Source organism: Puma concolor, chromosome B2 (assembly GCF_028749965.1).
Source record: "Puma concolor isolate L17-30 chromosome B2, mPumCon1.1.hap2, whole genome shotgun sequence".
NCBI lineage: Eukaryota > Metazoa > Chordata > Mammalia > Carnivora > Felidae > Puma > Puma concolor.
In genome coordinates, this window is record NC_141671.1 from 139,755,847 (window position 1) to 139,757,544 (window position 1,698).

Genomic DNA, 1,698 nt, shown 5'->3' on the forward strand with positions numbered 1-1,698 from the left:
ATGTACAGGGCATTTCTATGACTATAGGCAGCCCACAGTCCATAGTAAATGGGCTCAATTTGGAATTTTACAGATAAAAGATATTAACTAACCTTAAAAACTGCTCTAAAACTTTTGTATATAAAATCTTGGACATGTATTTCAGTGAATTTGTTTTAGATGGTTTCTAGTCCAAACATCTTTCTTCCCAACTGGATTATACCTGCCTTGAATGAGGAATTAGAACACCACTGCACAAGGCTCTCAGTGGCTTTAAAAAAAATGACATACTTTCTTTGTTAAATTATAATTATATTTTGAATTTGAATGCTTTAATATATTAAAAGGAATAATTTGCATTTTCTAAATGAAAGAATATTATGATATTATCTGATGCATCACAATTCTCAATAGTTTAAAAAGATAAATAATTCATCATAACATTAAAAAAATAAGGTTAGAACTCAGAAAAAGAATTTTTAAAGTATAGCAGTAGTGTGTTTACTACTAAGTCAAGAACTTAAAGATAAGCTATTAAGAATATATGATCTGCAGCCAATTAAACTGTGCTCTTTCCCCATGGGGGCCCAGTGTGCAATGGTTGCAAACAGCAGCCTCCTTGGTAGTGTATGCAGTCTATTGATTGTTTGGGTTGCCCTAAGGGACCTTGGAAACAGCCCTTTCCAGTGGACATTGATGTTTGACCTCATGCTATCTCCAATCTAGGCTCCAGACAGGTACGTGGGGTGCCTTTGGAAAGCCCCAGGACACAATGGCCAGGGTCCACATTGGCCAAGCATCATGTCCATCTGTACCAAGTTGCAGAACAAGGAGCATGTGATTGACACCCTACACAGGGCCAAATTCAAGTTCCGTGGCCACCAGATGATCCACATTTCCAAGAAGTAGGGCTTTACTAAGTTTAATGCAAATGAATTTGAAGACATGGTGGCTGAAAAGCGGCTCATCCCAGATGGCTGTGGGGTCAAATACATCCCTAATCATGGCCCCTTGGATGAATAGAGCAGTCTCTGAACTGATGAGAACCTCAGCATAAGGTTCATGCTTGTTAAATTATTAACATGCTATTCATGCTTACCAATAAATCCTACTTTCTGGCTATATATATATATATATATATATATATGAATCAAGACCATTGAAAAGAAATGATCTAGACTTCCTTACATATGAATGTGTACTTGATAAATGCTTATTATCATAATAAAACCATTCAACACTGAGTAAATGTTTACTCCAAAAATTTTATGGAAAATTATTCCTTGAAGTTTTGTAACATTTGTACGAACTATTTTGATTAGCTGCTAAATAATATATACAACCAAATACTGTTTGAATATAAATATAAAAACATACCTGCAAATTATCTTAAAGCAGCAAAGGAAAGTTCAGTTATTACTGTGGACAGGAGCAAGTTACAAATCACTTAGGTTATCCAATGACTCTCCTGGTAAGGGGGGAAAGTAAAGAATCTTGAGGGGAGGTTAAATCAGAAGACAAGAAACCACTTTGTTGTGTATTTCCATTGTCACAAATAGATCTGGTGGGTCTCTTAATTCTTTAAACACTTAATTTAATTGATTGAGTTTAAGTGACTCATAAAATGCATCAAGCTGTATTTCATCCAACTTGTGAATCATGAGATCTATATTAGTTCTTAAAAAGCTCTGCAGAATATATCTGCCTCTATCCCATTTC

The 1,698-nt window shown here is 35.0% G+C and overlaps 1 non-coding gene and 1 pseudogene across 1 annotated transcript; both read left to right on the top strand.

The window, feature by feature from the left end:
• The first annotated feature begins 528 nt into the window (after nt 1–528).
• Nucleotides 529–658, top strand: LOC112862998 (small nucleolar RNA SNORA70). The gene has a single exon (XR_003223842.1). It is a non-coding gene; the product is annotated as a small nucleolar RNA SNORA70 (small nucleolar RNA).
• On the top strand, nt 609–1,002 carry LOC147581306 (large ribosomal subunit protein uL16-like; annotated as a pseudogene).
• Nucleotides 1,003–1,698: the final 696 nt, after the last annotated feature.